Source organism: Anneissia japonica, unplaced genomic scaffold (genome assembly GCF_011630105.1).
Source record: "Anneissia japonica isolate Jap-2015-1 unplaced genomic scaffold, ASM1163010v1 scaffold342_len425065_cov216, whole genome shotgun sequence".
Taxonomy (NCBI): domain Eukaryota; kingdom Metazoa; phylum Echinodermata; class Crinoidea; order Comatulida; family Comatulidae; genus Anneissia; species Anneissia japonica.
In genome coordinates this window covers 5,735-6,104 of record NW_022702649.1, presented here as the reverse complement: position 1 = coordinate 6,104, position 370 = coordinate 5,735, and positions in this window count along the sequence as shown.

Below are 370 nucleotides of genomic sequence, written 5' to 3'. Positions count from 1 at the left end.
CGAGTTTTACTATTACTGTATTGCTCTTTCTATGTTTACCTACGGTAGGCCTATGAAATCTCACGGACTTATGGGATGTTGTACGTGTGTAACTAACTGTGACCTTGGATGTTTAAATTAAATGTTAGTATAATTATCTACAACAACAACAGCTAGTACCTCCTGTTATAAAGTGTAGATAGGTACAGTAATACCAAAGGCTAGAGAGAAAGATGCCTAAAAGACTGAGATCTTACCTAGGCCCCTCCTTAAACTAGGCCTAGGGTCATATTGGCTGACACCAACATACTATACTGACATTGACTGAAATTTGTGGGGGAAAATAGGACAAAATTGAAGCATGAAATAAAAAATGTAATTAATGTCAAAT